This window comes from Eleginops maclovinus, chromosome 16 (genome assembly GCF_036324505.1).
Source record: "Eleginops maclovinus isolate JMC-PN-2008 ecotype Puerto Natales chromosome 16, JC_Emac_rtc_rv5, whole genome shotgun sequence".
NCBI classification, from domain to species: domain Eukaryota; kingdom Metazoa; phylum Chordata; class Actinopteri; order Perciformes; family Eleginopidae; genus Eleginops; species Eleginops maclovinus.
In genome coordinates, this window is record NC_086364.1 from 1,142,565 (window position 1) to 1,166,076 (window position 23,512).

General features: G+C 42.8%; 1 protein-coding gene across 2 annotated transcripts in view; it reads left to right on the forward strand.

Moving 5' to 3' along the window:
* Positions 1-23,512, forward strand: part of rbfox1 (RNA binding fox-1 homolog 1) — a 341,491-nt gene that overhangs the window by 104,754 nt on the left and 213,225 nt on the right. The window lies entirely within an intron of this gene.

Sequence of the window (23,512 nt, forward strand, 5' to 3'; positions counted from 1 at the left end):
GGTAACGCGACTTCTCCCGGTCACGTAGCAAAACATAAACATTGGCGACTGCCATCGTGATGTCACCTTATTTACCGATGTGCTGATGGTGGTAAATAGGGCTAACATCGGCCGATGCCCTTAGTTAGCCCTATTTATCGGTGCATCCCTAGTATTTATATGAAAATATACTTAAAGTAACAAAAGTACAAGTACTTATCATTCGTAATGGCCCATTTCAGAATCATATATATACAGATATTGAGTAACTGGGTTAGTATTCTGATTTTTGATGTGCTTTTATCATAGCTGGTACATGTAGAGGTAATTGAGATAACTTTATATAATGCTGCCTGATATCTTTGCCGATAAATATATGTCAATGTTTATTTAATAGTTGATTTAGATGCTGTATTAGCAAAAAATCTAAAAAGTAATAAGTAATTAAAAGCTAATGAAGTCAAATAAATGTACAACTACCTAACCTGTATAAAGTAGAATACTCAGGTGAAGTACCTCAAAATTGTACAGTACTTGAGTAATTGTACTTCGTTACTATTCACCACTGATAAGCTAAAGCTTTTATCCAAAGTGACTTAAATACACTTACATATTTTGACTGCAGGGGCTGGGGATCAAACCACTGACCCTCTGATTGGTAGAGGCCCACTAACCCCCTGAGCCAGTGAAATGATCGGCCTGTGAATACCAGAGAGAGAAGATCTGAGATCCCTCTTACACAAAGGGGGCCTGCTTTTCTGTTGTCAAACAAGTGAATCCACGCAGCTGAGCAGCGCTGTGAGCCTCTTCCTGTTCTTCAGGGTGCCGTTTAGAGCACATCCAAATAAAACTGCAGCTCCCGTTTATCTGGAAGGCAAAGGAAGCTCAGAGCCAACATTACATAAGGTGTTAATATTAACGCTGCTGTTGTGAGGAATGTGTGTGGGTGGGAATTATAATGCCGTGGTGTAATGGAAGCCAAACACAAACAAACACACACACACACACACACACACACACACACACACACACACACACACACACACACACACACACACACACACACACACACACACACACACACACACACACACACAGCTATCTATTCCAAAGCTGATGTTAATACGTAAATAGTGGGTCATTTTCCTCAGGAAAAAAAAGCTTTTAATGCTTACACCTCTTCTTTAGCACACACACACACGCACACGCACACACACACACACACACACACACACACACACACACACACACACACACACACACACACACACACACACACACACACACACACACACAGGTGTTAAACTGCAGAGAGTGGGCCTAAGGGTGCAGCTGATCACAGAGGTTCTGATAAGGCCTAACAGAGTGTATCAATTGCCTGCATCTTGCCTTCATCGCTTTGAGGAAGGAGGAGGCAGGGGTTGTGGTGGAGGGTGAGGGGGGGTCCACACCCCCCGGCAGCACTTTGCAAATGAAGCTTCTGACTTTCTCTCTGTAGCTAATCAATTAGCAGCCTCCTCTCCTCCACCCGTCTCCCACCTCCTGTCTTCCTTTCTTTGCCTCTTTTTGTCTCCTGTTCCAAGTGTTTAATCAAACATGATTATTATTACATTACAGTCCCCTGCTTTTGTAGCTCTGTGGATGACAATGCAGCCTGGCAGTGAAAGATAACTGCTGTCTGTGAGTTAATCTAAACTGTGGTGAAACATGTTTCACAGTCACAAAGTCAGCCTCTCACTTCATTCTAATGCTGACCCATTTTACTGCAGCTGTGCAGCCTCCTTCTTTGGGCTACATAGCTTTCTCAGCAATAACTATTAAATGTATTACCAATCCCGGATTAACTACATTAAAGTAGTTTAAATAGTAATTGGTAAAGTATGTCAGCAAACCTCTTTTTTTAATCTCTTTGAGAGAAGCCTCTACTCTAGTATCAAACCTGCTTTTGACTCTCTTTTTTGTTGTCAGGACAATAGTTCACATCTTGGAAAGCATCTTGCACTTCCTTGCTGACTCACATGGCAGAATCATTACAGATGGAACCATCTCTGAAGGCCCCTCCCTCCTCAGTTGGAACTCACAACCAGTGATGGGCAAGTTACTTCCAAAATGTAATACAGTACATATTACTTATTACTGTCTTTTTTAAGTAATAAGTTACATTACATCATTACTGTCTCTGAACTGTAATGCGTTACACTACTTTTGTGTTACTTTGAGTTACTTTCACCAAAATAACCTCTAAAGTTTGGCTTTAAATGCTCAAATGTAGTTTATTGCAGCTCAATAATTAAAGCTATCTATCTATCTGGCAGTACATGCTGAACATTAGGAAAATAGCTAGAAATTAAACTCCTGCTCCATTTAAGTGGGCTGAATAATATGTGATACCGGTAACATGACGTCTCTGTGTGTTATTAATAACATGTTAGTGGAGCCTCTGCACGGCCCTGTGACCTGCTGTATATGAACGAGTCTCTATTCAACGTTAGCTCACCTTGTCATTGGTGTGTTAACGGGGATTTGGCTGACAAGCTTTCTAAAAGCCGGCGATTCCACAGAGGACAGAGGCTGCATATCTTCAACACTCTGCCACGAGTCTCTGAACTTCTCAGGGTTCAAGCAGCAGACCCAGAGAAAGTAACCTTCTGTTGCTTTGGCCTGCGCTCACTCCTGTCTTTCTCTTTTCTTTTCTCCGAGCCTGCAGCTCTGCATTGTGATCCTGCAGCTCTGCATTGTGTTCCTGCAGCTCTGCATTGTGTTCCTGCAGCTCTGCATTGTGATCCTGCAGCTCTGCATTGTGAATCTGTTTCTGCAGCCCTCTGAACCAATAGTAAACAGGCTTACTGAGTTACTATTCTACCTGCACAATTATTTCTCTGGTGTCGGAATGTCTCACGATATTTGTGAATTCTAAGAAACAAAACACCACATCATTTCGGTTAAAATGTGATGTGTCTTTGGCAAATTAAATGTAAACCAGCGTGTGACTATCCACCAGGTGAATGCAAGCTGGCGCAGTTTAAAGCCTAATTTATGGTTGTCCGTCAAAGGCTATGGAGAGCCATGGAGAGCCCTCTCCGTCGTCGGAAACCCTCCCGGAGACACTCTCTGTAGGCCTGCGTGCGCCGGCCAAAATTCCTAACTATACGTTGAGGAGACGGTGACTCGCGGAGACCGCAAGGGTTGTGATTGGTCAGTAGATGATAAGGTAACTGGTGGTTAACATTGTGGAGGCGAGTATCCACGCTAGCAGTAGGATGTGATCAGAGGGACAACTGCAAACAACATACGAGAAAAATTGACGATAAATGTGCCTGCATTTTAGATGTGACAAATACAATTGCCTGTTTCTTCTGTCATTGTAACTGTAGGCTTTTTACACATCGCCAGTGCTATAACAGAGACACCTGGCCATTGTTCACTGTGTGGAACGGAGCCGGAAGGTAAACAATCAACGACTTCCACGATAGACGTCGTGAGATTAGGTCATCTTGCGTAGCGACGCCTACTGATCGGGCAGTGAATTGCATTGCGTATCCGTCATCCCCAAGGAGAACTCAGAAGGTTCATGAGCCTCTGCGTGACCATGGAGTCGGATTGATGGATAGCTACGGAGTAGTATAATGAGACCTTAACTCAAATCAGCTGATCTTATCATATTTCATACAAAGATGTGTACTTTCAGCATAGACATAGATAAACGTGTTGCTTGATGCATAAAATAGCAAGAATACACACTCTTAGTTAACGGTTATACATAGTATTCCATCCATTGGAGCTAAAAAAAACGGAATTACATAAAAATGGAGAGAACATGGAAGATAAATTTAAGTACCGTAAAAAGGCTGATGGAATCTGAACATTCACAGGCCGGGACAAACAAAGACATGTTACGAACTTCAGACACAAGGCAGTTGGACTCAAATGCACAACTCCAGGAGACAGAGGTTAGGTATAATAAAATACTTTATTGTCAAAAAAATGCCAAAAGGAACTCACAACTCACAAGGACGATAAGTAAATCAAGAAGAACAACACTCTTGACGAGAGGAGAAAAATACAACAAGAAAGACTATCAAAAAGTATCAACAAAAAATGACTCAGAATGAGAAACGAGAATCTATCACAAACACTCAGGAACATGGAGCAAGTTTTAAACATGAAACAAACGCTGGTGTGCTGGCAACTGACTCAAAGACAAGACAAGACGAACTGGCACAAGTCAAGGGGAGACTGGACTATGTAATCATGAGGTAACTGAAAACAATCGTGGGCAGGGCTGATGCTGACCAGGGCCGGAAAAACACACAATGGGTAGATCTCACTTCTCTCATTTGTCATTTCCTCGGTCCTCTGTCTCACCGGAAGTTGATTTGTGTATGCCATCTTAAGGAGCGTCCCATGGCACTTATTTGTGCGGGAGGACCAAGGATCGAGGAGCAAGGAGCAAGGAACGATAACCGAGGAACCACCAGACTATCCTCCAATTCCAATTCATTTTTATTATGAACACTATACAATCAAAAGACACGGATTTAGTATCGGACTGCAGGAACAGCTTTTTGGTTTTACAGTTTTAAGAATGGCTTTTATCTTTTTTTGAAAATAACTCTTATGTTTATGTTATTATCTCTTATTTTATTTTATTCCTATGTGTATTGTATTGTATTTTGCAGCTACAATGCAAAAATGTCCCAGGATTAATAAAGTAAATCTTATCTTATCTTCCATCCATCCATCCATCTTCTCCCGCTTTTCCGTCAGGGTCGCAGAGGTAACAGCTCCAGCAGACAGCCCCAAACTTCTCTTTCCCTGGCCACATCAACCAGCTCTGACTGGGGGTTTCCAAGGTGCTCCCAGGCCAGTGAAGAGATATAATCCCTCCACCTGGTCCTAGGTCTACCCCTCTGTCTCTTCCTAGCTGGACGTGCCTGGAACACCTCCCTAAGGAGGCGCCCAGGTGGCATCCTCACTAGATGCCCGAACCACCTCAACTGGCTCCTTTCAACGCGAAGGAGCAGCGGTTCTACTCCGAGTCCCTCCCGGATGACTGAACTTCTCACCTTATCCCTAAGGGAGATGCCAGCCACCCTGCGGAGAAATCCCATTTCGGCCGCTTGTATCCGCGATCTCGTTCTTTCGGTCATGACCCATCCTTCATGACCATAGGTGAGGGTAGGAACGAAGACGGCCCGGTAGACAGAGAGCTTTGCCTTCTGGCTCAGCTCTCTTTTCATCACAACGGTGCGGTAAAGCGACTGCAGTACCGCTCCCGCTGCTCCAATTCTCCGGCCTATTTCACGCTCCATTATTCCCTCACTCGAGAACAAGACCCCGAGATACTTGAACTCCTTCACTTGGGGTAAGGCCTCATTCCCTACCTGGAGTGGACAGTCCATCGGTTTCCTGCTGAGAACCATGGCCTCAGATTTGGAGGTGCTGATCCTCATCCCAGCCGCTTCACACTCGGCCGCGAACCGATCCAGTGAGTGCTGAAGGTCACAGACCGATGAAGCCATTAGGACCACATCATCTGCAAAAAGCAGTGGTGCAATCCTTAGCCCACCGAACTGCAAACCCCCTCCCCCACGAGTACGCCTCGAAATCCTGCCCATGAATATCACAAACTGGATTGGTGACAAAGCACAGCCCTGGCGGAGGCCAACCCTCACCGGAAATCGGTCCGACATCCTCAATCTGAGGTTCGACAATCGGCCGGACCCTCCTTTCCAGCACCATAGAGTAAACTTTCCCGGGGAGGCTGAGTAAGGTGATGCCTCTGTAATTGGCACACACCCTCTGATCCCCCTTTTTAAAAAGGGGAACTACCACCCTGGTCTGCCACTCCTTCGGTGCTGTTGCCGACTTCCACGCAATGTCTCCACAGGAATGCCTGAAAAGCTCCGCCGGAGGTGTGAGTTGAAGGCCTCCTGGACTTGGGATTCCTCCAGACTTTCCCAGTTCACCCGTACTACATGTTTGGGCTTACCAGGTCTGTCCAAAGGCTTCCCCTGCCACTCGACCCAGCTCACCACCAGATGGTGATCAGTTAACAACTCCGCCCCTCTCTTCACCCGAGTGTCCAAAACATGCGGTCTCAGGTCCAATGATACGATAACAAAATCGATCATGGACCTTCTGCCTAGGGTGCTCTGGTACCACGTACACTTATGAGCATCTTTATGTTCGAACATGGTGTTTGTTATGGCCAATCCATGACTAGCACAGAAGTCCAGTAACAAACCACCACTCCGGTTCACATCGGGGGGGCCGTTCCTCCCAACCACGCCCCTCCAAGTGTCTCCATCATTGCCCACGTGTGCGTTGAAGTCTCCTAGTAAGACTAAGGAGTCCCCTTCAGGACCCCTATACAGTACTCTTTTCAGGGTCTCCAAGAAGGCTGAGTACTCTGAACTGCTGTTTGGTGCATAAGCACACACAACAGTCAGAGTTTTCCCCCCCATAATCCGCAGGCGTAGGGAGGCGACCCATTCATCCACTGGGGTAAACTCCAACAAAGCAGCACTCAACCGGGGGCTTGTGAGTATCCCCACACCCGCTCGGCGCCTCACACCTTGGGCAACTCCGGAGAAGAATAGAGTCCAACCCTTATCCAGAAGTAAGGTTCCAGAGCCGACGCTGTGCGTAGAGGTGAGCCCCACCAGATCCAACTGGTAACGCTCCACCTCCCGCACAAGCTCCGGCTCCTTCCCCCCCAGAGAGGTGACGTTCCACGTCCCCAAAGGCAGCTTCTGCTGCCCGGGTCTGGTCCATTGAGACCGTCTGCTTTCACTGCCACCCTTCTGGCAGCGCACCCGACCCCATCGTTGTTTCTCGTAGGTGGTGGGCCCGCGGGACGGGGAAGCGGAGGTGTTGCCCACGTTGCTTTTTCGGGCTGTGCCCAACCGGGCTCCGTGGCAAGCCCGGCCACCAGACGCTCGCTGACGAGTCCTCCTTCTGGGCCTGGCTCCAGAAGGGGACCCCGGGCTTGCTCCGGGCCAGGTTTCCTCGCTTTCATGTATGTTTTCCATGAGGTCTTTTGAACCAATCTTTGTCTGGCCCCTGACCTGAGACAAATTTGCCATGGGAGACCCTACCAGGAACACAATGTTCCAGACAACACAGCCCCCAGGTTCATCGGGGCACACAAACCTCTCCACCACGATAAGGTGCTGGTTCTTGGAAAGGCACCTTATCTTATTAAATGTATTTGGGTCTACAACAAATTAAAAAAATGTGTACTAACAGAGAAACAAATTGTATAATGCATCCTACCTTTGCCTAAATAAAACATGTTGCTGTATTTAAAAGTGCATATTTACAGATAGGGACCATTTGTACTACTGAGACATGATTGATTTAATTTCTCCCACCCATATTAGCTTTTGAGCAATAGAAACTAATATGTTTACGCAGGGGTGGAGGCTATTGATGTTTCGTAGGTGGAAGTAGGCAGACCGAGTGATATTATTGATGTGGGATTGAAAGGATAGTGTGTTGTCAAGGATGACACCCAGGCTCTTAACCTGGGGGAGGGTGAAACAGAGGAGTTGTCGATAGTGAGGGAAAAGCTGTCGGTTTTGGATAGAGTGGATTTGGTGCCGATGAGGAGAACCTATATATTTTTTCCCTCTCTGTTTTCACTGTGCAAAAGGTCTGAAGCTTTCAGGTTGAACACTATTAGATACAAACTCAAATTGCATCTATGATTACAAATGGTACTGAAGCTGAATATGTGTTTTGTTTAGTGCAATACTTGAGTACATGAAACACTTCCATTCAGTCACTAAAAAGGATCGTTTGTGCTGTTACAAATTTGTCATGATTAACTGTTGACAGCAGAAGCTCCGGTAAGGATTCTTAATGTGTGTCGGCAGCGAGGACACATACTGAGCATTTAGTGCATTTAATCTCTCAGCACAGGGTAACATTACTTACATCATCACAAACACAACTTTTGGACGTGTAACTAAGTTGTAACACCAACAACAACTAAATAATAAAATGTTAACAAATAAAACAACCCAATACATATTATACAGCTAATGGAAACACGGAATATGTGCGTCAGCAAAAATACCTCCACATATCACAGCTATCAGCTGTACTCGCGTCATTCAAACAAGATACTCTGGCTAGGAGGCGGGGCTTATCTCCATGTAGATAGATGAGAGTAACACCTACGTCATTTCCTGGCGAAATTACAGTCGTGCCCTCTTTTGGGGGAAAACATTCCCTTTCATTTGAATGCTGGTAAATACAGATTCTGAAGTTTTAGGCAATAACATCATACAAATTAAGGTAATGGTCCCGTTTTTAATCTAGAAGAAACATAATGATGATGGCCAGACAGGCAAACTGCAAACTATATAAAAAAAATGTCATTGGAGATCCATGATCTGTGTCTATTTATAGTTTAATTTAAATCAAAAGGGAACTATGAGAGAAACACACATCCTGGCTAATTAAGGCCCCGCCCACTTTCTGGTGAAACTATGTTGCATCTTAAAAAACAAATAAATCCAGAGTTCTGGTTTCTTTACGTCCTCTACAGATAAAAAGGAGAGTAAAAGAAAGGATGTAATTCAGCCTGCTGCCTGCCACTCGTCCACCGGCAGACATAATTTCCATATTGACTTAAATTAAACTGTAAATTAATGCAGATCATCGTCTGACCATAGTAATTTGGCTTCTTGTAGATTAAAAAAAGTGCCGTTATCTTAATCTTTTGATGTGATTGCCGAAAACTTCAGAATCTGTATTGACCGCCATTGAAATGACAGCGAATGTTTTCCCCCAAAAGTGGGCGGGCCATTATTTCGCCCATAAGTGACGCATTTGTTACTCTCATCTATGGTAGATACCAACCACCGACGGACTGGCCATCTGGCATTTTCCCGGTGGGCCGACGTGCTATTTGGGCCGACAATCCCTACACTTTTTTATTTATTTATATATGGTCTGACCCGATTGACACTGGGCCGGCCCAATCACATCATTAAACACCAACCCCTTTCGCGTTGGTCCTGCCTGCGTAATGTATTCGGCAACAACAAAAAATTCAGCACAAGGTCTGCGGCCCATTGGTTATTTTCTTCACTGACACGGGGCTCGCCCAATCATATCATGAAACACCTCCCCCCTTTGGTTCGGTTCACCGGTAACGTAATCTGTTCGGATCTTTGAAAATGGAGAGAAAACGAAAAGGAGGTGCAAAGAAACTGCGAGAAAAGATAAAGCTGGCTCTTCAAGCCAACACTGGCAAATTCGCCAAAATTAGTGATATGAGTGACAGTGGTGGTGGCGACATTGAACAGGGACATGCAGTAAAACCTGCGGTCGGCTGGACTCCTTTCAGAACACTTGTAATGAGTAGGCTAAACCCAACCCCTTTGTAAATCTGATAAAATGATAAAACGTCAATAAAATATTTTTGGATAATATTCTATGGCCAAGTTAGTTTGTATTGTAAATGTAGGTATTTATAAGACATTGTGTATGTAGCCCTCAGCCTCTTGCTCGCTCTGCAACGGCCCGCTGATACTCTGCGTTGTGTTTGTGTGGTGTAGCCTATTGGTGCATATATATATTATATACAGTGGGGCAAAAAAGTATTTAGTCAGCCACCAATTGTGCAAGTTCTCCCATTTAAAAAGATGAGAGAGGCCTGTAATTTTTATCATAGGTATACCTCAACTATGAGAGACAGAATGGGGGAAACAATCCAGAAAATCACATTGTCTGATTTTTAAAGAATTTATTTTCAAATGATTGTGGAAAATAAGTATTTGGTCAATAACAAAAGTTCATCTCAATACTTTGTTATATACCCTTCGTTGGCAATGACAGAGGTCCAACGTTTTCTGTAAGTCTTCACGAGGTTTTCACACACTGTTGCTGGTATTTTGGCCCATTCCTCCATGCAGATCTCCTCTAAAGTAGTGATGTTTTGGGGCTGTCGCTGGGCAACACAGACTTTCAACTCCCTCCAAAGATTTTCTATGGGGTTGAGATCTGGAGACTGGCTAGGCCACTCCAGGACCTTGAAATGCTTCTTACGAAGCCACTCCTTCGTTGCCCTGGCGGTGTGTTTGGGATCATTGTCATGCTGAAAGACCCAGCCACGCTTCATCTTCAGTGCCCTTGCTGATGGAAGGAGGTTTTCACTCAAAATCTCACGATACATGGCCCCATTCATTCTTTCCTTTACACGGATCAGTCGTCCTGGTCCCTTTGCAGAAAAACAGCCCCAAAGCATGATGTTTCCACCCCCATGCTTCACAGTAGGTATGGTGTTCTTTGGAAGCAACTCTGCATTCTTTCTCCTCCAAACACGACGAGTTGAGTTTTTACCAGAAAGTTCTATTTTGGTTTCATCTGACCATATGACATTCTCCCAATCCTCTTCTGGATCATCCAAATGCCCTCTAGCAAACTTCAGACGGGCCTGGACATGTACTGGCTTAAGCAGGGGGACACGTCTGGAACTGCAGGATTTAAGTCCCTGGCGGCGTAGTGTGTTACTGATGGTAGCCTCTGTTACTTTGGTCCCAGCTCTCTGCAGGTCATTCACTAGGTCCCCCCGTGTGGTTCTGGGATTTTTGCTCACCGTTCTTGTGATCATTTTGACCCCACGGGGTGAGATCTTGCGTGGAGCCCCAGATCGAGGGAGATTAGCAGTGGTTTGTATGTCTTCCATTTTCTAATAATTGCTCCCACAGTTGATTTCTTCACACCAAGCTGCTTACCTATTGCAGATTCAGTTTTCCCAGCCTGGTGCAGGTCTACAATTTTGTCTCTGGTCTCCTTTGACAGCTCTTTGGTCTTGGCCATAGTGGAGTTTGGAGTATGACTGTTTGAGGTTGTGGACAGGTGTCTTTTATACTGATAACGAGTTCAAAAAGGTGCCATTAACACAGGTAACGAGTGGAGGACAGAGGAGCCTCTTAAAGAAGAAGTTACAGGTCTGTGAGAGCCAGAAATCTTGCTTGTTTGTAGGTGACCAAATACTTATTTTACAGAGGAATTTACCAATTAATTCTTTAAAAATCCTACAATGTGATTTCCTGGATTTCTTTTTCTCATTTTGTCTCTCATAGTTGAGGTATACCTATGATAAAAATGACAGGCCTCTCTCATCTTTTTAAATGGGAGAACTTGCACAATTGGTGGCTGACTAAATACTTTTTAGCCCCACTGTATATACAGGGTGCGATTTGTAGGGGGGGATGGTGAGGATTTCCCCCCCTCTGGTTTTCCTATCCCTACCTCTGCTAAATTATTTTTATCTCCGGTGGGGACAAGGATTTCCCCCCCTTGATAGCGATGAATGCAACTTAACTGCTAGCCTACTTAAACTCTTGAAATCTAACGATCTTCAGTGTCTTTACATCAGAGTAGGCTATTCAGCAGCCTTCTGGCAGACGGTGCATATTTCTGAACGTCATCGAACACAAAAACATTGTAACATTTTTGTGCGGGAACTTCGCAGGAAAAACAGCGCTGAACCAAACATGAAACGCGTTCAGAGCAGCATATCATCTTACTTTACAGGACCCATTTGCAGAATTGTGGATAGAAGAGGGCCGAAATGCTGCAGACAATGCCCCGATAGGAAAAACGAAAAAGCCACCACAAATTTGTCACCAGAGCCGACTGTTTACTTTGTCTAGTTTTCCAGACCTGTCCCTGAGTGTTGACAGCACGTTGTGCTATTTAGTGAATTATTTTGAGTGTTTGATTTAAGTTAATTGGAGGGTCTTTTCATGGAGAGCATTGATGCTGTTCTATGGTGCTTTCTGCCTCTTAGTGCGTACGCATGTTTTTGTGACGTTGAATAGAAATCCATGTATGGGTTATTAAAAGTTTTGCCATGTTGTGATGGGGACTAATCCACGGACCCGAAAAAGGGCCTGTCTACTTTTTGCGTTTTTTTCTCCCTAGTTATGCAAGTTAAAAGTCCAATGTTCTTGTCTATGAATAAATAAAAAAAACATCCCCCCCTCTGTTTTTTTGTCAAATCGCACCCTGTATATATATATATATATATATAATATATATATTATATATATAATATAATTTATATATTATTATTATATATATTATTATTAGAAGTATTTAATGTGTCCACTCATTGCGTGGCTTAAGGTACGTGGTTTTAAAGTACGTTATCGAATGTGGTGGGCCGGTCTGGTCCAAAATGCCAGGGCCGAGTTTTTGTCCCAGTCCGCCCCTGATACCAACTACAACTAAATGAACATAATTTACCACGATGTAATTGCAATACATATTTCAGAAAGATGCCGAAATAACCATATACTGATACCGGTTAGTAAAAACCATGAGTAAATGTTCTGACAAGTGTGCTTGCAATGTGTGTTTTCAGAGTGGAGATCAATCAGGCTAAGCTAACATGTAGCTGCTCCTTCTACACTCACAACAACGTCCGAAAAGCAAGCAGCGACTGTATTCGCCATGCCAGAGACAGTCTGTGGTTTGTACTCGATAACTTTCTCCAGTTTCTGAACAGATATGAGGAGCTGGTAGCTCTGTGTGCTAACAGCTGTCTATCTGCATCTTTGCATTGGCCTTACATATAATTGCGACGTGCGAAAATAAATCGCATCGTGTCCGGTGGGTACCATGAACAAATGAAATACAACAGGCCAATTCGTTAGTTTCCAAACTTCCACTATTTTTGCAATGCTAGACTTTTTGATTAACTCTGGCTACAGTGAACACACACAACAATGGCATGTACTCTCAGCAAGGAATTAAGATGACTTTCCAAAATGTCAAACTTCCCCTTTAAAGAAGAAACGCGACTCTGTGACAGGTTCCCCATCCATGCTCTAAAATGCATTTTTTGGAAAGGGGGTGAGAGGAGGAAGAGAGGAATGGTGGTGTGTGTGAGTGAGTGAGTGTATTAGTATGTATGAAGTGCGTAAATGGAAAGTCACATACTGCTAGCGTAAGGGACTTCCACGACACGCAGGCTTTGCCTCGCCTTCACTCTGCTCCGTCCGCATATTCTATCCCTCATCAATAAATTACATATTAATGCCCCCTCCACTGCCCCTCCTGCTCGACACTAATCCACCCGCCCCACTCCTATTCGCTCCCCCTCACAGTCTCTCCTACTCCCCACTGTTCTCTCTGCCATGTAGCACCTACTGTATGCGCTGCTTGTTTGCAAGGCTGTCCTCCCTCCATTCTTTCCTTTTTCTCTCTACCTTTCTGCTTTGCATTATCTGCACCTTCTGTCATTACTTCAACGAGGCACTTTTTTGTAAAAGTATGAAGAACATAAACTTGTAAATAATGATAAATAAATTACACAACTTATCTCATGAAGCAGCCACTTGATTCAAACTGTACAGAAATATTTAGAAACATAAAAAAGACCTGTTGTCTCGATAGTAGAATCCATGGTGTGATTGAGAACTTTGGTAAAACAATATACTTAATTGTAAAAAGTAGAATGGTAGTGATGTCATTGAGGCCTTAATCAGGATAAGAAACTTTATTTATTCCGGCGGGAAATAAGGTTTTTGGTGGAAGAAATACTTTGATATTTTACTGAAGTAAAAGTAGAAATACTACATTGTAAAAATACTCTCCACCAGTAAACGTCCTTATGTATTAGTTGATTTATATCTTGTGTTAGCTTATGATCTGATTCTGTAAAGTAACTGGTATCTCATTTCGCCAAATAAATGTAGTGAAGTAAAAAGTACAACATTGGCTTTCAAATGAGTGGAGTAGAAGTATACAGTATGTAGCATGAAATGGAAATACTTAAGTACAAAACCCCCCAAAATAGTACTTGAGTTTACTTCACTACATTACACCACTATTTCTTGGACAGTTGCAACACTTAAGAATGAACTATTTATTTATGTAAACAAAAAGTTCTGTAATTCAAGTATTTTAAATGTTAATGATTACGTTCAGAAATTGCTGACAGCCATGTATTCCCATATTAAAACATTTGAGTAAATCAGAGTATGAGAGGTGATAATGATGATTATGATATGATTTGTGATCTACAGTAAACCTAGTCATATCATCGCATGGTTGACTCAGCAGTCAGTAGTAATATGAGGTTATTGAAGATTCTGAGAACAAAATACAGCAACCAAATATCTCGTATGTCTTGATTTTGAGGTGATTTTCCCTCCGTCTCTTCAGCTCTCCCCCTCTCTTTGGTTCACATCTGATCTCCTCATCTCTCCCTCCCAACCCTCGCTGCCCTTCTTGTCCAGAGGTAGCTTTCAGTGAGAGATATATTAATGTGGCAGTTTAATTAGCGGGAACCCACATGGCTATTGATTATGCACTTGCCTGGGGTAAAGTTTGTCTTCTGCTCCCAGTCATGTATCGATCTCTGAGTGGGAGGGAGCGCATCGGCAGTCGCAGAGTTCGCATATCAAGTGGGTGAACCTCAAGCAAACACGGCCCAACACTCTCTGTGGTTCTCTTCAAAGCACCCTTATAGTTTTGGGGGGTTTCCCTCTCCTGTAGTGTGTTCTAAAGGTTTTGTTGCATGTAAATGGTCTACAAAGGCTAAAATCCCTGAGTTTCTCTCTCACACACTCCCCCCTACCTGAAACTCCTCCATTGGAGTCTTATGTTTACTTCTGCAACATGATTACTATCTAACACTAGAGCTTCTATTGGTCAGCACTCCAACAAACTGTACCTATAACCCAGGTGTTCTCAATGAAAGTCCTTTTTTTGTATCACAGGTACATTCCAGCTCTTATCTGATTAACTCCAGGGTGAACTCTGCATCAGATTAAAGCTTCATTCCTTATGAAATGTTTATTCATGTTCAACTATTCTGGTAAGATTCAGTGAATGATCCTGGCCGTGGGCTGCCTCTGAAAAATGAACATACAGTGGAGAAACTGATTAGGGTCTCTGGATGAGTTTTCTGCAGCAGTCTGTATTCACAAAATACGATGGCTGTTTGATTATAAAAGGCCAAGTCAAGACAAATCTAAAGAACATCAATCTTTGCGAAATCTCTTCAGCATTTGGCAGATTGTTGCTTCTCAGCACAGCTTGCAGCTTGGATTTGAAATCCAGCCAGACTCAGGGAGGGGGGGCCGGGGAAAGACCTTCACTCAGAGACAAGGATATTAAAAGGCTTTATAAAATATCCTTTCTGTAGCTCACGTCTACCCCGGAGCTTTAGGTTCTCCAGCCACAAATGGCTCTGAAAGGTCAAGCTAACATGTTAATAGGGCGCTGATAATCCCCTCGATAAATCCCCTGTCTTCCTGTCCTCCGGGCTCTTAGTTTCCATTACAGCATCTTGACTTTCTGCATATTTTGATGGATTTACCTATTTTCAAACAATAAATGATCAAGCTTGTCACTGAAAGCAAAGCAGGGTGGACCCCAAAAATGAAAGAGAGGAAAAAGAAGGAAATGCTTTCCCACTGTAGCTCTTTTAACGACACAGACCCAGGTTGGTTCTTTGAAACGGACGTTTATTCATGGCATAACCTTTTAGCCTCCCTCTTCCGTTACGCCTTGAGAACTACACCAACGAGCAATGTATACATAGCCCAAACATTAACATGGTGTGCTACAGATACAAGTATATAAAATAAATTAAGACATGGCGCCCACATGAAACAATACCTCGTTGGCCGCTTGTCCTGAAAGGAGATTTAAAACTTAAAGGTTCTTCTTCTGCTGACATCTTTATGTCCATGCTACAGCAGAGCTTCAATAAGGACGATTACCCCCAGTGAGTGGTCAACAAAACAAGCATTACCAGTACAGGATGAACAAACATTAGTTGCGAGGTACTAAATACAACAGAAACGTCACAACGCATCGGTAAATCATACAACACAATCTGTTATAAACCACGCCATATTTTAACTATTTTGATATTACATGAAATATAAAGTATTTATTTATTGAACTTAATTGTGAAATGAATTATATCTTAAATAAGGCAACTTTGTTACGTCATTTACACCCAAATTATTTTGGTGGTAATATTCACATAACTTTCGGCTGTTCACGGAGACAAGCAATCGTGATGGAGAAGTGACGCTGCTTATTTAGCATTTTACAACTCATGCCATTACTTGCCAAAGTGCTTTGTTTTGAACGTTACTTTTTCACTGTACAATGATCAAATAAAGTCAATATTTCTTACTATTTACTGAGTTTTATGGTGTTTCATAAACTTTTTAAAACATATTTAGTCTGCTGTACAATGTAATCGTAGTTTTCCTGCGGCAGATGCACAATAAGATCGTCCGCTGGCGCATCATAAATACGTTGGATAGTGTTAGTGCTGTCAGATTCTCAAAGCACCACAGTTGTCTTTTCCTAAGTCCTGATGATTTCTCCTATGATCTTTCGTTAACCCTGTAATGTTTCTCATAGAGGTAAAGGAATAGTGGTTAGGAAAAGACGATAGAAGCTAATTCTTTGACAATTCAGCCGCAAAACACACAATAACAGGAAGTAGAAATATACATGACACAGAAGAATAAACCTTTTCCACATAGAACAGGACAAACTCAAAACAGGGATCATGACCAGACTGCTTGTGACTGATCATCATTAAGCATTCCTGCTGAGCAATCATTCCAGAGGTTCTTCGCAAATGAAAAGCTACTTGCTCCTGGAGTTGTGAACGACACTGCTGTGAAGTGGAGTCAGTAGTCCCAAGAGTCAAGTTACAAAAAAAGAGGCTTTAGACGTACAGTATATGATAGGAAGTGATTATTATCTCGGAATTCAAGACAGAAAGCGGGCTCTGCAAAAGCATGCAGGATAGGTGGAAGCTCAGAAGTTGTCTTTGTAATATTTTGGGCAGTTTTCCTATAATTCAAAAGTCCACAAAACATACTGAGACAACATCAAGACCAAGGCCTGTTTGTGATGCTGAGAGACAGCAGATTACCTAGAACAATAAATGGACAAATACAGCTACAATTGACTTACAAAGATTGCCCAAGTAAGGCTTCATTTATTCATACAAATTACATTATGTTCGTTATAACCGCGATCCCAGGTGTGACAGTTCTAGATAAAAGTTAGAATAAGGCATCAGCTTGGTTGTATTTGCATAGTAGTATGAAGAGACAATGCATAAAAAAAAATAAAAATCATTTCAATTAAATTCATTAAATCATGCTAGCACTCTTTCTGTCCTCCTTTCTGTTGGTTAAGGTGTTTGATTGAAGAGCTCAGCTGCTTTCATTACAATAATAGCAACCAAAGTTGTTGTAATTCATTCTGAGCTATTTTTTTTTAGTCTGTCTGACATCTTTGTCACAAACGTGCCCGATTATGTTACTTATCTGAGGATCGGGACCTGAGGACAGCTGAAACAGTGACAAGAATGCTCAAATGTTAGCATGTAATGTTTTGGTTCATTTACTTTCTCTAAGCATGTATCTTTTAGTAAGAAAACATGTCTTCAGGGTTCTTTAGGCCAACATCACAGTAATGTATTACTGTAACAGATTTTTTTTAAACTAAATTTAAATAATAACTGCATTTACATATCGTGATTTTGTTATCTGGCTAAGTTACACTAGCTTCATAAGCTAGTCAGTCAGTAGGGGCTTGGACTGGGACTCTTACGGGTCGCCGGTTCAAGTCCCCAAACAGACTTGAAATATGGAAAGTGGACTGCTACTTGGAGAGGTGTCAGTTTACCTCCTAGGCCCTGCTGTGGTGCCCTTGAGCAAGGCACCAGACACCTCCAATCCCCCCTCCCCATTGCTCCCCGGGCGCTGCACAATAGCTGCCCACTGCTCCTAGTGTGTGCATGTATGTGACAATAAAGAGGGGTTCATCCTCCGATTCTATCTATCTACATGTTAACGTTCTGAAACACATTAGTAGTTCTGACAAAACATTTCTTTAGAATTCTTCTTCATTCAGAATTTGACTCAAATTGTTCTTGAATTAATCTATTTGTTTTGAGTTTCTTTTTTGCTGGAATAATATCAATTTCTAACAGTTTTCCCACCTGAAAAGAATCATAAGAACTTCAAGAGATGTATGCGTAATAACTCTACTATGTAAATCATAATAGCAGTAGAAAGCATTCATTTTATGTTGAGTGTAAAACATGAACATGAAATAGTAGGGTGTCTGTTTGTGTCTAACTTGTGCCCAACATGACTCATTTTTTACAGTCTTGTACGAATACATGGAGTGTTGCTCTTCCTTTTAGCACACTGCAGTGAAAGTCATTTCGCAATTTTTGTAGAGCCACCTGTGTTCCGACGAGGCCCACCTGAAAAAAGTGAGGAATGCTTTATTGAGAAAAAAAAAAGTCATTGTTAAATAAAGCATAAATCATCGTCTCCCTCCATGGCTGGTCAGTGTGTGTCCCTACAAAAATCTTAAACATCTTGCTCCAAATAAAAAGGCTACAGCTTGTGAACCACACTGTCTGTATTAATGAGATCTGGCCGGAAGGGCAATCTTTCAATTCATCTGTGGTGTCAGGCTGCCGGTATCATGGTGTTGTGGTGTGGTGGTGAGGAGACTAAAAAAGTTTGAGCTAATTAAAAATAATGAACTGTGTGGGCTGTCCATCCACCAGCCATCTGAGCTGCTGATATCAGTAACCTCATCTCAGTTTAACAGAAGTTTTTCAGTCCAATTTCAATTTCCCGCTGAGATCCAACACCCTCCAAACAAACACATTACTTTTAATTTGTACCGCAGATTTAATAACAGCCTCAAGAATATTCTATAAATCCATTGCGCTTACTGGTGTATTTATTCCTGAACTTTTATCTCCACATCCCCTTTGAATGTATAAAGATATGATACATTTTTTTGTTTTTATACATTCATGTGACTTTTATGACATTTCAGTACCCCTCCTTTTTTTTAGAATTTATACTACATAACTAATTTGATCTTAATCCCTCTAAAATCTCCTTAAAATAAACATCTGTGAACCAGGAGGAGAAGGGTTTATTATTTATGTATGATTCATATACTGTATCTCATGCATTAAAGCTTTTCCAGTCATGCATGCTGAATAATAACCTATAGAAAGAGACGGTATGAAATGCTGCACCCAAAAAGCATTTACACCATCTATATACACTTGTAGTATTCTGTGCATCCGACGGTTGTCACATTGAAGGCGTCGGAGTAGTGAGTGTCCAGTAATATGTGGACCCAGTCCACCAAGAGGACATCTGGTCCAATAGACTGATATGTGTGAAATAATTGATAAGCACTTGAGTTCTGAGAAGTGACACAGGCAGTGTGCAGGCATGTTCGTATTGTGGATGATACATATTAATTCTCAGGTAGTCTGCTCCTCCGACACCAGAAAGCGTGATTAAAGCGGGCAGGAAAAACCCTCTGCCTGTATGGAAACTAGTTGGGTAGCTGCTAGGTGTGAATCCAGTGGCCTGAGGCTGAGCTCATCTAATTGGCAGCTGTCTGACATGTCAGCTGAGCCAGCACTGCCATCCCGGTCCTGATCAAAGGTGAACGCTGGCTGTTACGGTGGATGGGGAGGGGGATGAAGCTACCAGCGCTGCGATGAAGGTCCAAACACACTCCATTAGGCTTCACTCTGTATGTGAGTGTGTGTGTGTGGGTGTGTGTGAGAGAGCGACAAACAACCAGCGTCATCCTGTCATCAGAGCCGTGCCAACAGTTGGCATGTCACTTTTAGCAGCTTGTTATCACTGAGGCTGTGGCATCATTAGTTATGGGGAAACATGTGCAAGCTTTCAGGTACACACATACGCGCGCACAGTAACACACACACACACACACACACACACACACACACACACACACACACACACACACACACACACACACACACACACAGACAGACTCACAAAATGTGGTCACTAAGGCATCATGCAGCTGGTCAGGTCGCTCGTTCATTGTGAGCAGGAGAAATAGTACCTGTAATGGACGACTGTTGGACTTGAAAGGTCATTAAAACCATCGAATGGCTTGGATAAACTTTTGATCTGTTGTTGAACTTTGAATTTGTACTGCTTGAATTTTTAAAGCGTAGAGACAATAACATAAAATATGATCATTGTACAAAGCCAAACTCCAACCATCTTAAGCCAAAAAGACAGGGTGCGTGTTTTCACTCACATTTTAGGATCAATACAGAAAACCCTTTGTGTTAGGAAACAGCTCTCGGATATATGAAGCTCTGAGGCAAAGCCACTGGATGTAAAAAAAAAAAAGACAACACACAAGGTGTTTTAGTTTCAGCACTTTTCCATCATCCCCCACCGATAAATACACTGGGATTAACCAGCTGCATCACATACTCAATTATTCATCTGCTCCGCTTCCTGTCTTTGCCGGTTGTTTGACGGTTCAGGATTTTGTTGAGAAACTGGGTTGCAAGCAAGTAGGTGCAGAGAAAGAGGAAACACAAAAGCTGTCTTTGCACAGTTGCAAGGAGAAGTGTGTGGGAGCTTGTTCCACCCACATCACAGAGTTTCTGATTTAAAGCAGCCTCACCTCTGAGGAACTATGATAGAGTCTTGAGTTAAAAAATAATTATAAAAACTAGGGCTGTCAGTCGATTAAAATATGTAATCGCGATTAATTGCATGATTGCTATAGTTAATCGCAAATTAATCGCACATTATTTATCTGTTCTAAATGTTCCTTAAAAAGGATATTTTTCAAGTTTTTGGAGGTGGATAAATATGATTGCTTTATAATTAATGGTAAATTATGTTTATAATAAATAAATAATGTTTATTTATTACAAGTTATTATGTTTTAATTATTATTAATTATAAATAATGTAATTATAGGCGGCTCTTCAAGGCTCCTAAGAAGGTCGTTTTGACTCTAGCAGAGCCTCATCCTGCACAGCGTTCACTGACCTACAGTCTGTAGCCACCATTTAGCTATTATGTTGTCCTCTGTGGGGTCTCTGAATCAGCGCTATGGTTGGTCAGCGAGTGATATTTCAAACTCGGCGTACTCTGGAGGAAACTTAATTCACTTTGCAGCACGTACATATTACCTCGGTCTTCTCGAGAAAACCACCCGGCTGAAGGTATGTCATGGAGGAAGAGATGAAGGGTCATTTAGAGAGGGTGGGATGAACAGTAGAAGCGATCTAGGGAGGGACGGATGCAGGGATAAAGGAAGAAAGTGAGGGATGAAGGGATATTGGGAGATGGGATGAAAGGTCAGAATGTAGGAAGGAAGGGATGGAGGGATATGGGGAGGGAGGGATGAATAAATGGATGAAGGGAGGAAGGAATGTAGGGAGGGAGGGATGAAGGGATATGGGAAGGTAAGGAAGAATGGATGAAGGGGTATAGGGAGGAAAGGAAAAGGGTCGAATGGATAAAGCGAGAAAATAATGAACGGTAGAATTATTCTAGGGAGGGATGGATGCAGGAATAAAGGAAAGGAGGGATGGTGAGAGTGAGGGACGGAGGGGTGAAGGTTTGAAGGGATATTGGGGGAGGGGAAGAAGGGTCAGTGGGATGTAGGGAGGAAGGGATGTAGGGAAGGAGTGACAAAGGGATATTGGGAGGGAGCGATGAAGAGAGTGAGGGACGGAGGGATATCGGGAGAGGGGATGAAGGGTCTGGGGATGTAGTTAGGAAGGGATGGAGGGATATGTGGAGCGAGGGAGGGATGAAGGATGTAAGGAGGGAGGGATGAAGGGATATGGGAAGGGAGGGAAGAATGGATGAAGGGAGGAAGGGATATGGGGAGGGAGGGATGAATGATAAGATGAAGGGAGGAAGGGATGTGAGGAGGAAGGGCGGGCAGGGAGGGATGAAGGGAGGAATGGATGGAGGGACATGGAGAGTGAGCGAAGAATGGATGAAGGGATGTTGGCAGGGAGGGATGAAGGGCTGTTAGCAGGAATGGAAAAGGGTCGATTGGATGAAGGGAGGAAGGGATGACGTGGTCGAGTGAGGAAGTGATGTGAGGAGGAAGGACTTAAGGGATGTAAGGAAGCAAGGATGAATGGATGTATGGATGTAGATAAAGATGAGTTAGGAGAGGGAATGGAGGAATGAAGCTGCTCAGCAGGTGATTCGGGGTGTGGTTGGAGCAAATCCTGCTCCTGAACATACGTTTCCGATCAACTTGATTGTAAATATGGAGAATTGTACACCATTGTTTGTTGTTATAAATGGTTCCTAATGGCAGGGGCGAATATCCTCCTTGTTATTTGTCCAAATTGTCCACTTGGAAGACATTCACTGTATATCTCAGTGTGTTTCCCTTCAGCCCTTACAGATACTGTACATATCAGAGGTAAAAGCTCTTTTAGCTGGGTTCTGTTTAGTGAGGGAGAGCCCTGCTGAGATGCTGACAGCTGCATAAAACAGAGGCAGCAGAACACAGGGAGAGAGGGGGAGAGAGGGAGAGAAAGTGAGGGCTCATTAGAACAAAGCTGAAACATGAGTGCTGTTTGAAAGAGGGAGAGGAGAGAGCGGAAACACTAAAACCAAGGCTGGGAATAATTAAAAAGGCTTTAATTAATTGAGTTTCTGTTTTTAACTGCCATGCAGATCTACATACACACACGTACCCACACACCCACTCAGCCAACAGACCAGTGAAGCTGCGGAGAACAAATCAAAGGATGAGGGAAAGGCTGATTAAGAGCTTAGCAACTTGAGGAGGAAGATGAAAAGGAAGGCATGCGGAGAGATGGAGGAGGAAGAGCTTCATACTACACATTGTAGCTGCAAGAGGAGGCATTCAGTGTAAGACAATAATAGCCTGCAAATCCTAATTCTCAAAGTGTGTCAACACAGACACAAGCAACACAAATTAAAACCATTTGCCGAGTGTTTCATAAATAATGCCCTGAAAACTGGATCAACTCACAAACCAGCAATCAGGAAATGGAAATGTCATACTGGCATCAAAAAGCAAACAGGTTCAAAGATGGTTTGCTAGTTGAACCAACTGCGAACCAAACTAGCCCAAACACACAACTAGAGCGCAACTTACTTTAGTGGAAAAGGGGTCTGGGGGACATCTGACCTCATATAATTGGTAGTGCAAACTAGGATGTGTCCTGATGCATCCCGACAAGGACGTAGCTAGTATCTCATCAAAGCATTTCCAGTTAGTCCTAAAAACGTGATCAAGGTAACTACTGTAGGGCTGCCATCGACTAAAGATTTTTCTAGTCGACCAATAGTCGTCAATTTAGGCGATTAGTCGACGTATCGTCGCATGTTTACGATATATTATTTATGGTTATTAATGTCATTTTTTTTTCACAAAATGGTTTCAGTTCCAGTGCTGAGAATGTTATTGGTAACATCACACTACGTTGTGATACATATAAAACATCGTATAAAACTAATAATGAGCCTTTCATTTTACACCCGGAAAGCGCATGTGTATCTCGGACGGAGCACACTGCGGTGACGGAGTGGACCGCCCGTCAACTGATAATAATACCTAATGTTTGTCGAAACAAGGACACAGACTGAACATTTGGATGATTTATTTTCTAGATCAAAGAATCAATCATCAA